Source organism: Bactrocera oleae, chromosome 4, assembly GCF_042242935.1.
Source record: "Bactrocera oleae isolate idBacOlea1 chromosome 4, idBacOlea1, whole genome shotgun sequence".
Taxonomy (NCBI): domain Eukaryota; kingdom Metazoa; phylum Arthropoda; class Insecta; order Diptera; family Tephritidae; genus Bactrocera; species Bactrocera oleae.
In genome coordinates, this window is record NC_091538.1 from 57,597,186 (window position 1) to 57,609,667 (window position 12,482).

At 30.3% G+C, this 12,482-nt stretch overlaps 1 long non-coding RNA gene across 1 annotated transcript in view; it reads right to left on the reverse strand.

The window, feature by feature from the left end:
* Positions 1–9,376: 9,376 nt before the first annotated feature.
* LOC138857188 (uncharacterized) overlaps positions 9,377–12,482 on the reverse strand; it is a 41,908-nt gene continuing 38,802 nt past the window's right edge. Inside the window, exon 4 of the long non-coding RNA XR_011396213.1 lies at positions 9,377–9,551. This is a non-coding gene — a long non-coding RNA (uncharacterized lncRNA). The remainder of the gene's footprint in view (positions 9,552–12,482) is intronic.

Below are 12,482 nucleotides of genomic sequence, written 5' to 3' on the forward strand. Positions count from 1 at the left end.
GTTGTTTCTCTTGGCACTTTTTGTTTGCTTTCCGAAATATTTTAGATTTATGAAAAATTTGTTTTCGTGCAATTCTGCAGCAACAACAACAACAATGGCAAAACTTTGCAATGATTTGAAGCAGAATGCAATAATAGCGCTCTCCACCCTCAGCTTACTTAAACACACACAAAAACACATGCATAGGTGTACCGCAACCGCTGCTCTGCTCGTTGCTGGCCATTACAAAATTGGCTAGTTTGTTGGCCATTAAGCGGGTGCTGTTAAATAAAGCATTAAACTTGTGCGCTCGCATTCCGTTACAAACCGAGGAAAAACTCATGCAAATGTAATGGATACATATGGATATTATTGTGAAAGGGAATAATAGGCAGAGAAGGCAGAAAACGCTGCCAACGTTTATTAATACCGGATTATGGGATAGAAAACGTAGTGTGAGAGCTTAAAAAGGGGGAATTTTTGGGAATTAAAACAACAACTAATGTTCTAATATAAAAAGTATTCTTGATACTTTAGTGAAAAGTAAAATGTTAAGAAAAAGTTAGTTTTAAAATGTTTGAAGAATCCAAGAAAAAACGTTAACTTCGGCTGCACCGATTTATTCTAATTTTGAACGGTCAGTTTGATTTGTAGCTATAAGCTATAGTGGTGCGATCTGAACAATATGTCCTGAGATGGCAGCGATGATTCGAATAATATTCTACGCCGAATTTCGTGAAGACACCTTGACAAATAAATGAGTTTTCCATACAAGCACCTGAGTTAGATCGGTCAGTTTGTATGGCAGCTATATGCTACGATTGTCCGATCTGCACAATTTCTTTGTAGATTGCAGCAAAACTTCGGAAAATTATACATGCCAAATTTTGTTAAAATACCTTGAAAAATAAAAAAGTTCTCTATTCAAGGAGTTGAATTTAATCGGTCAGTTGTATGGCAGCTATATGCTGTAGTTGTCCGATATAGGCGGTTCCCACAAATGATCAGCTATTTGGAGAGAAAAGGACGTATGAAAATTTCAGATCAATATATCAAATAGTGGAGGGACTAGTTCGCGTATATACAGATGAGCAGACAGACGAACATGGCTATTATGACTCCGCACATCATACTGACCATTTGTATATATACATTCTTTATACAGTCTCCGACGTTTATTTTTGGTTTTTACAAACATCGAGGCAAATTTAATATATCCGGTTCAAAGGATAAAAATTAAATATTTTTCGAGTTTAATCCGTTCTCCAACGGCGTTGAAAAAGGTCAACCCACCGCTGTATCCCGCGCTATTTGGAGATGAAACCTAAAAACCATATCAAAAATTTTACCCTAAATTTTGGGCCGTTAATTCAGATTAGATACAAAAATGCAGAAACAAAGTTATATTGATCGAATCATTTTTCTCCTTTCAAGAAAAAGTCGTTTAAAGATGAACTGATAGAGCTGATTGAACTGAACAGCTACACTTTAGAAGCCTGTAACACAAAAATTATTTAAAATATTCATTTGAAATTTCAGTATTGTATTATTAAAGGTATATACTATCGAAATATGCAAATGAAAATATTTTTTCAAAATTTTACTCTAGGTATAAACACTCCTAGATATGCTTGTAAAACTAAAACTAGGACTATATAAAAAAGGTTAAGTCAGAGAACGTATTACTCGCTCCGTAAAAACACGAATAACTGCTTTCGAAAATATGAGAAGTTAAGTAACAGTGATCCAGTATGCAGACGGCAGGGCCTTCTGCGAACTCTCTTACGAAAATGCTTTAGTTTTTTAGTCACAAACACTGGTCCTTGATGGAGCTTCATTGCCAAAATTTTAATAAAATTCATCGATGCACTGTTGCTGAGTTAATTCACGTCGAAAGTTGTAAAAAATAATGGCGCGAAAATGGTTGCAATTTAATTCCATTTTTTGGCCGAGATGAATATTTTAAGTTACTGTAATCAACACTAATAGCGTTCGTACGTAAAAATGTTCTGAGTATGTCTAACATCAAAAATATCAAACTTTATGATAATTACAACTTTATTTATTATGTTATCAGATTTCCACAAAAGGGTTGTCAAATCCCGGAATGTAAAAGGCAACCTGCGTATATAAAATAATCTAAAACTAATATCTATGCAAGCCTAAACTTTTAATTAGTGAAGGGACCAGAGAAAACTTCGCTTAATTTATAAAACCGATTACTGTTTGATGATTTGAAATAGAATAGTTTTAAGTTTTTGAAAAGTATCTTTCTATAGTAAATCATCATGGTTTTCAAAATTTTACGAATGATTTTGAAAAATTAGTAACTAATCTTCACAGAGTTTGTCAATATACTTCAATTTCAGTAGAAAATAATTTCCCGACGATCTTCGAAATCCTAAAAGTTTGTTTATGATAGTCGCACATTTTAAGTAGGATGTTGGAGTTAGTATCACCAAGCGATAAGCGTTAAAAAATATTATATTTCTTTTTTCAATTAAGACAACATCTTTTATATGTTAACTTTGCAATGAACTTTTTGGCAGACGTTTAAAAAAAACGCAAATTTTGGTGAATATTTTTCGACGTTTTTTTGCTTTAAATAATTGTAATTGATTTCTAGAGCTTGTAAAGGATATCTTAAAGACTTGTGTAGAATTTCATTAAGATCGGTTGAGTAGTTCGCGAGAAATCTTGACAACCGACTTTGAAAACATAGTTTCGAGTAAAACGCGTTAAAAGTTTTAGGCACTTAACTTACTTATAGCTGACCACGAGCGAGCAACTTTTCAAAGTTGTACCTCAAAAACTATCACTGGGATCAAGTTTAGAATTTAAGACAATATTTTAGAGATGTTATAGAATTAAATAAGACAATAATTTTGTTTTTGTTTTTTTAAGCCGTGAAACCCATGTAACCCCTCAAATGAACATACTTAGATTGATTCAGTTCACTTTGCCGAGTATGTCACTTTAATAATTAATATTATATAATATAAAAATAAATTGTCTCTTTGCTCTCTGGCACTATTCGAATTGTTGTGTGTGGTACTCGTATAAAAAATTAAATTGTCCACAATACTTATGCAATTTTGCTCTCACTCGGCTCGCTTTTGAGTTTTTTGCTTAAATGAAAGATATCGATCAAAAAATCGTCTCCAAAATCTGTTAATGAATTTCACCACTATTTTTTAAAATCCTTCTCTGAGGCTAAAAAAGAGATAGATTATTTATAGGTAGACACGTTTCTATAGCGTATTTTAATATGGTTCAATGAGCTTTCTGAACTCATAAAAGTTTAAACACGTTTTGCGTAAAACTAATCTTTTCGACACGACCGAAAATATATCTTGCTCAGTGTTTTATTTATTTACTTGAAGCGTGGGCAGTGTTTTTCAAACAGAACTATTTAGTGATGGTGTATTTCATAATATATATAAATTACGAGTATTTTTAGTATAAAAAAATTTAATTATATTATATTATATTAAAATTTTTTTCCTGAAAAAAAGCCTTGAAAGAAGTTGGTTTTTGAATAAGTATTAGATAAGGATGTAACTTAATCATTAAATAATGTGAGATGTCAAAATAAAAGAAAAGTAAAAATATTTATCTTATATCATTTATGACTTAAATTAAAATTTATGGATTGTGTTACAACAATTGTTTTTTATGACGTAAAAATTTCGTAAATCAAAATTTTATTAACCCTGTTGCCGAAGGATTTTGGCTACTGAAGCCAATATACTTGAAAATGCTGATAACAGATTCGAGTTTATATTTCTGGGTAGCATCGTACAAAGTATTTGACTCAGTTTCAAGTTGATTAATATTGACAATTTTAAAGAATCTTGGAATTTATATAAGTGAAAGTTTATTTACTAACTCTTAATCGCAAAACACTCAGGTAACCACTCGTAATGTACATTGTCGTATTCTGTTGTCTAATGGCAGCTATACTCGTGCACTTATATATACGTAATAGGAATGTTAGATTATATCTATTTAGATTTTCTATTTAGGTAACTTTAAAGGAATTTGATTTAGTCTAACCATCTAATTTTACTGTATTAGTGATTATATTTTTCTTTGATCTTGTCTTTTCTCACCTAACTCTCGATTTGATAAGGTAACATTTATTATATGCATGCTTTTAATTCAGCGTGTTCTTATGTTTAAACTAATTACAAAATTTTTATTAAAAAAACTTTAAACTTAATGTTGTAACAAAGTTTAAATGAAATATGACATTTAAATGATTTATGACGTAAAAAATATACAGTGACATTCAAAATGAAAAGTTATTGTAAGCAACTTAAAAGAGATTAATTTTTGTGTCAAAGAAAAAACGCGACTTTTGTTATTAACTCAAACGTGTGTGTCAGGCATTAACGGTTATTTAAATTTCTTTTCAACACACGTGCTGGTGTTTACTCTTCAATTGACAACATGAAAGCAAATAAACACATAACGGTTTTAGTTGTCAAGTTAAATATGCACTTTAGATATTTCATGCACAATGTGTGACACAATATTTATTTACTTTTTAAATTTTTATTATTAATTTTTTTTATATTAATTTTATTTTTTAATCATTTTTTATGCACATTTTTTTATAATATTTTTATAATTAATTTTTTCATTGAAATATTTTTTTTTTTTAACTTACAGTTACATGTTGTCATGGTGATACGAGCCCTTATCAGTTCTCCGTCCAGTCGACAATGCACACACGGGGCGAAAGAATGATAAGGGTACGAATGCACCGGTGCCGCACACACACACGTAAACGCCCATATACAGTTCGCCAATGACTGTTGCAAATTGTGGCGGTGTGGCAGCACGCAGAAAAAACGCAGTAGCAAACACTTAAATAAATAATAAATATTACCGTTATTAACAACTATACTGAATAACTGAAATAAATGCCTGTTGACAGCAGTTGACAACGCAAAGTAATAACAAGGTGGAAAAAAGTCGCAGCGCTCAACGCTTGACTATTTAGTGTGGTGTGGTGAGAGTGTTAGTTACCGCTACTGTGGGGGAAATAAAAATGTGTGAAATGTATAAAAAATAATACTAATGTATTTTATTTCTTCGAAAAATGTGAAAAAATGCAACAACAACTACACTGTGACAGCGAGCAGCTGTCAATAAGTGGGAGCACATAAACATACACACACACACATATATATGTACTAAATTGAATATGTAAATACAATTTATTTACATAAATTTATACCCGAGTTGTGTTGAGTTCACCTTTGAAGGTTTTTGTTTGCCTCAATGTGTTGTTGCAACGGAATGTACATACATACATATGTACATATGTGCGCATGTACAGACGTTGGCCCCAGTATTTGCATAGCAGCAGCATGCCAAATTAAATTCAATTACATATTCATGGCAACTGTTGCTCGTACTTTGCAGCCAGCATTGGACACCCCTTGACCCCACAACAACACTAGCAACAACGCTCAGCAGCAACAGTTGTGCTCTGGGTAATCCGAAGTGTAGTTTTTTCACTTTTTTATTTTCATATATTTATTTTTATTTTTTTTTTGTCACTCGCCACAAGTTACTTCACTCGCTCCATTGGCCTCTTGCTCATTCGTCCATTTTGTGTAACACTTTGCATTGCCAATCACAAATATTTCTTTTATTTAATCAACATGGCAGCACTGTCATGATGGATATGCAAACGGTGGCAAAGCGTAAGTTACATTTATACAACTGCAGAGATATAAATGTATGTATGTATATATGTATATATGTATGTATGTACTATGTATGTGTGTGTATGCTTATGAGTGCAGTATGTCCCGACTAAAAGCTCACACCTACGCATTCAAAAATATATATATTTCTGAAGTGTCCATCAATCCATATGCTTAAATTATTGCTGTACAGTATGTACGTAAAGTAAAGGGATGAGCAACATGACAAGAAATGCATGCAAACGTGTATGTACAAGTATATATGTAGCTTATGAGAGTATAATAGTGGAATCGTGTTTTAAAAATTGTACTGTAGTAATATTTTTAAATTACAATAATAACTACATAATAACTACTACTATCACTAAACAAATTATGGTTATTTTCGAAACCAAAAACATTATGAAAAATTTAAAAATAAATGTATGAAACACAGAAATAATGCACAAAAATTATCATATGAATTTGATATTTGTGATCATTTATATTATATATACAAATATACTATCTGATCAAATTTTACCCGAACTGATATAAAAAATACCAAAAGACATAACGTATTTAAAATATGCTTGCTCTGAGTCAATACAAGTATGCCAATGCTTGGTCGAATTTTCCAGATACTACTAACAAGCCTCGGTTTGGATGGCCTAATGTAGCTTCAACGATTTTGGTTTTTTCGGTTTCGACTCATTTTCGATTTCGCCATTCACCAGATTATTGGATTGTCTCCTTTGCGACCACAACTCGATGTCGATTTTGCAAAAGATTCACGTCTTTTGGTACGAGTCTAGCATTGACCCGCTTTATACGCAAAACATTAACCAAAAAGTGTTGAGTCGATCCATTAAATCTGTTGAGATGCAGCACTTTGGGAGTATGGCAGCGACACACTGCGCGAATACACAGAGCTTAAATTATAATTAATATTAATAAACAAAGCACAATGAAGTCAAAATATGCGTAACGAAGGTGTCTCGTCGATTGTGTGAAACATTAAACTTAGGTACTGCCTGAGGTAAGTTTTAGGTTCAAATTAAAGCAATACAAGTTGATATCTTCGCTCAAAAATGAAGTGTATATGGATGAGTTATTTTGTTATTGGTATATTGGTGCGCAATTGAGGGCACTGATTTATATACTACATAAAGTTAAGTGTTCAAAACTAAGCGTACTACGATTTCTAGAAATATATTTTTTATTCGGGTAGGGTTACTATACCGCGTTTAAAAAAGATATAAACTCATACAAAAGATCATTTTTCAACTAAATTTTTAACATTTGAAATATCTCAAAAATAATAAATACTAACTTAAATTAATATAAATATTCAAATAATTAAAACAAAAAGTTTTTATACACACATTTTGTAAAAAAACGTGATTTTGAAGCTCATAAACGATGTTGCTAAAAAAGAATTATTATCAGAAGAAAGTATTTGTTTCATATTAATTAATTCATTAACTAAACATGTAATTATTACATTAACTACACAATAAACAATATAATTAGCACTAGCTGAAAGTAGATTGCGCAAAAAAGTTGATGAATTAGCACACACAAACATACAAACACTTATGAATTTAGTAACTATTTAAATAATTTACACCACAAAAGTTTTTGTTTGCTAATAAATTAATTTGCGCTTAAATTGCATTTATTTGCGTATACTTTAACACTATTTTTTAATTTTTTTTTTTATTTCTGCATTTTGTTTTTATGTTTCTGTCAACGTCAATTGTGCGCTTAATCACTCAACAACAAAAATCGTCGTTATCTCTACTTTCGAGCGCTTAATAACGCAGCAGCAGCGCGACAAAGCTTCAAGAGATAATTACATTAAAATTTCTCCTTTGTCATGCGCTTTTCACAACTTTAATTAAATATTTTCCATTGTAAAATAAAATAATAGTAAAATAAAAAAGAGAAAGAAAAGTAAACCATTTTAAAAGCACATATACATATTTAGTATGTATTTGTACACATGTAAGTATATGTTGTTGTTTCATGCTTTGTTACATTTGTCTTTTGCAATTGTTGTTCTCATTAAAGAGTAAAATTTCCAATACACTCGTACATATATGTATATACATTTTAAGTATACCTATATGTACATATGCATAGATACTCGATTACATATTTTCGCTTATAAGCGCTTACCGCTGAGCTTAAAGCGCAAGAACACGTGCTCAGCGCTCGAAGCGCAGCGAAATGCAAATATTTACATTTAAGTTGCAACCAAGTGGCGAATTAAATAATTGTGCTCGAGGCGTGTATGAACATGTGTATGTATGTATGTATGTGTCAAAGTTACGCAAATGAAAATATTAACAATTAAAATGCAACAGTTTGGTGAGCAACTCGTTGTTATGTTCACATTGATCTATTATTTGTATGGTTGATCTTTACGTATTTGTAAGCGATTGACAAAAGAACACATAACTCGGCATAAATATCGCTAAAAATATGAATGCTCTATTGCTATGATTATTGGAGTTTTTAGCGATCTTTTAAGTGTCTTATAAATTTTAGGTCGCTTATTTTATAACAAACTCGCTTAACTTACAAAAGATGAGTGTTCTTTTGGCGCTCGCTTACAAGAGTATGGCACTTATATAATGGCGAACATTAGTTTTGTTGAAGGAAATTTTCTAATTACACCAGCTTTCATTCGGAAAGTTGATATGCCGCAGGCCAGCATTCCATACCCATTGACAGAGAAGAAAGTGGCTTTAAAGAGAGTTTCATTAAGTTCAATATCAATATCAAAATAAGCGATAAATTCGAGTTTTATAATTAACTACTTACGGAGCCTTACAAATTTCATAATTTGTCTGATCAGCCGGTTTTAATTTCTAAGTGAGTAGCAATACTAACTGAAAACTAGCAAAATTATGCCAAAAACTGGTATAACCAACAAACCCTTGGACTAATAAAAATATAATTTTAAAAATTTCTATAAAGTGGCATATCGAATGAAAATATAATAAAGCTTACAATCAAATAAATTGGTAGGAATATAATTATCACGTGCTTAAGATAAAAAAGAGTATAAAATGGTAAGTCGAACGAGTAACTAGCATAAATTGAATATACTAGTATAAACCCCGTAAACCGAATAGGAATAAATAGGAATAATATTGTTAGAAATAAAACTAAAACATTAATTAAATTATAAAAAATTTATTAACTGGCAAATCAAACGAACAACTCTCATAAACTAAATGGACTGGTATAAACGTAAACGACCAATAAGTTAAATAAATTGATAGAAATATAGTAACTAGCTACCTCCGATTCCTGAAAAATTATAAAGTGGCAAATCGAACGAACAACTCTCATAAACTAAATGAACTGGTATAAATATAATAGACTGATCAACTAATTATCTGGAGAGAAATATAATTTTTTCGACAAGACCACCTAGCTATAACATAAAAAGGAGAGTAATGACATATCGAAGGTAATATAGGTCGGTGTAAAATGGTATGAATGTGTATTACCAAAATATATAATATGTTTAAGGTTAGGAAATAGTTTTTTCTCAATAAAATTTTTTAGTAATAATTTAAAAAAATGTATTTTAACAAAAGCTATTATTTTTTCATTAATTGCTAGAACAAATTATTGATGAAAAAACTAAAAAAAAACTTGTTCAGAATATTTTTTTTGTTCATTTAAGATGTTGTATTAACTATTCTTTTTTAATAATAAGTAAGTAGATTATAACTGAAATTCAGATTAAGTACTCACCAGGTCTTTTGATACAGTTAATTTTCCGGAATTGTTGTCTACCTTATTCAATTTATCTGAGGCACTTTATTTTGTTAAAGTGAATGGAAACTCATTCATCTGAAAAATGTATAAATATGTATGTAAGTAACGGAGCATTAAATAAACATAAAAATATGCAAGAAATATTATAAAAATATATAAAATAAAGTTTTATTATATAATTTTATATATAAGAGTTTATTTAAGAAAAATATTTAATTACTTATTTTAATTAAAATATAAAAATTGTTTAATGATTTATTTTAAATAATATTTAAAAAAATATATAATTAATAATTTTAAATAAATAAAATTTATTATTTGAAAATTATAAAACTTATTATTTCAAAATTATAATTAAATTTCGATAGCATTTCGTTTTTAAATTGATGGATAAATATTCAATTTGCTAAATAAAACTCCGTAAATGTAATCATTACTTAGTGCACTTTAAAAATAATTTATTTTGATTGTCAATATTTTATAAAAGCCACCGTGCCCTCAGTATCGACAGCATTAATATGCGTTTTGAATTTCATTGCATATGCACAGGGGCAATAAAAGGTATCACATAGCAAATGCACGCAAGAATTTATGAAAAATGTAAGAAATATTATAATGATAGCGATGCCGATACGACTAAGGTAGAGAATGTTAAAGATGCCAGCCAGTGCAATAACAACAAAAAAGTGGACAATTGGCCGGTTACACAATGGCGCCGAAGCAGCGAAAAATTCTGTATATTTTTAATACGCAAACATATATACTTCGAGTGCAGGCCGATATTTGCTTAACATATATGTATATATATATAATTATATAGAAATCCAAACTGTAACGCCCACGCTTGCATTTCCATTGCATAGAAAAGTAAATATTTCTATGTAAGTATGTGTGTGTGTGTATGTGCGTGAAATTTGAGCGCTCAACAGGCGACTAGTCTATGGTTGCTGCATTATTGAGGCAACTAAATTTTGTGATTTCTTTTCTTTATTAGCTCTGAGCGCAAGCATGCAAATACAAGTTATTTCGTGGCAATACGAGATTTAGCAGCTTCGGTTATTTTTGTGCATAAGTATGATTGTGCCATGATGTAGTGCAGGGTTCTACAACCACTTCAGCAGCAATGTGAAGCATCTCATATTGTTTTTTCTTTATATCTTTTGTTGTAATGCTTGTATTGCCATTATTAATATGTATTTGTTCAAGTTATTAAGTAAAGCCTTTGCGTTTTTTTGTATTTCTTTTATATTTATTTCTGTTTCATTATTCGTTTCTTCGCTTTATTCTGTTTAATTCTTCTTACAGTTGCAAAGCAATTTGAATGTAAAATATGTTCGAGCGTAATGTGTGTGTTTATGGATATGTATGTACTTATATATTATATAAACATGTATATATGTATATATAATATATGAAACTTTAATGAAAACATTTTAGGAACCTTGGTTTCTTGATATGTATGTATAAGAATTAACATATTTTACTAAGTTATATGAAATATATAATTTTTATGGTTTAATATAACTAACTCAAGGAATATAAAATTCCATGTTGGGTCAGAAATGTGATGTCGACAGTCTAAGGAAATTTTCGACAAAAATATTAAAACGATAGTATCGGCTGCACCGAATCTATAATAACCTTCACAGCTGCAATTCTTATAGCAGAAAATGGTATAAAGATATATTTATTTTGATTTTGATCAGTCAGTTTTAATAGCAGCTATATGATACAGTAGTCCGATTTAACCAATTTTTTCGGAGACTGTAGCGCTGGCTTGGACAATAATATGTGCAAAATTCCATGAAAATAACTTGGAAAATAAAATTTTGTTTATGGAAAGACTTGGATTTGATCAGTCAGTTTGTATGGTAGCCATATGCTATAGTGGTCCCATATCGGTTTCGACAAATGAGCAACGTATTGGGGAGAAAAGGACTGATGCAAATTTTCAGATCGATATCTCATAAACTTAAGGAATACATAGTATACTTATGTAGAAACGGACAAACAGCTAAACGAACATAGTTAAATCAACTTAGTTCATCACGAAGATCATTTACTTAATACATATATATAATATATACGTTCTTTATAAGGTCTACGACGTTACATTTTGGGTTTTCCAAACCTCGTGGGAAAATCAATATACCCTGATCAGGGTGTAAAAAAAATAATTTGCAGACAAATGATAAAAAAATGTTATATAATTGGGATCAGTTAGGTCAAGAATAATCCCTTGCAATCCACTCAAGACGGAATACAATTTCAAATATATTCTCCATATCGTCAAACACGGTTTTGGAAAAGTAATGATGTAGAATTGTGTCTCATAAGTCTTGATAAAAGATTCCAAGCCAGCATTGAAGTTTAAGAATTCCAAGCGTCATGTTCTGTTGACATCGTTGCTTTAACAGGATAACGACTCAAGACATACCAGATTTCGAGTTCATGGAATCGAGTTCATTTTGGTCGCTAGATTTCCATGAAAAATTAATAAAGAGTAAATTATATTTATTGAACACAACTTTATACATTTCTTTATATGTATGTATCTCAGTCGGTCAAGAATGTTTTTAATACACCAGCAGTGAAGCTTCAAATCAGTCAAGTAATATTCTATGCACTTTAAGAACAATTGGAAATTACAAACTGGAATCAAACTAGAGAGAAAAAAAATTACACTTAAAACAATTATAGAACAATTTTTTTTAATAAACCAGTGGTTTTGATATATATATATGATCTAAATATAAAATAATCTATTTTTTGAATCAGTATGAGACAACAAAACGGAAACAAATATCCGTGAATGATATGGAAAAAATACAGTCGATTTACGGATAGAACTACCGGTTGAAAAGTGGAGTGCAACTAGTTGATTTAACCACACGAACTGAGTTCAATGTGCTTACTCCTTTGAAATGTAAATCGATTTTCACCACCTTCTCTAGTACCCAAAATAATGGCGTTCACAGACATGCATATTTGAAATAAATCAGTGAA